We start from the raw sequence: 246 nt of genomic DNA, 5'->3' as shown, positions 1-246 counted from the left end.
TCCCGTCCCGTCCCGTCCCGTCCCCGCGGGGCTGCGGGCGCCGCCGCGCTACTCACCAGAGCAGCACCGGCGGCGGGGGGGGGCTGCGGAGCAGAGCCTGGGTGCCGGCTCGGCGGAGCCGCCCCGATTTATACCCGGCCGAGGGGCAGCGCCGGCGGGGCCCGCGGCGGGCCGGGGCAGCCACCTTCTCCTTATTTGGTCGGCTGCGCGCCATCGAGCGGCCGCGCGGCCATGAATGGAGCCCGG

The 246-nt window shown here is 78.5% G+C and overlaps 1 protein-coding gene across 1 annotated transcript in view; it reads right to left on the bottom strand.

Annotated features, from left to right (window-relative positions):
* The window catches only part of ACTC1 (actin, alpha, cardiac muscle 1), a 5445-nt gene extending 5345 nt beyond the window's left edge, over positions 1-100 (bottom strand). Inside the window, exon 1 of the mRNA XM_010574230.1 lies at positions 57-100. The gene's annotated coding sequence lies outside the window, so the exon portion shown is untranslated. The remainder of the gene's footprint in view (positions 1-56) is intronic.
* Between the last annotated feature and the right edge of the window lie 146 nt (positions 101-246).

This window comes from Haliaeetus leucocephalus, unplaced genomic scaffold (assembly GCF_000737465.1).
Source record: "Haliaeetus leucocephalus isolate CR32 unplaced genomic scaffold, Haliaeetus_leucocephalus-4.0 Scaffold417, whole genome shotgun sequence".
Classification (NCBI taxonomy): domain Eukaryota; kingdom Metazoa; phylum Chordata; class Aves; order Accipitriformes; family Accipitridae; genus Haliaeetus; species Haliaeetus leucocephalus.
This window is presented reverse-complemented; position numbering and strand designations above follow the sequence as displayed.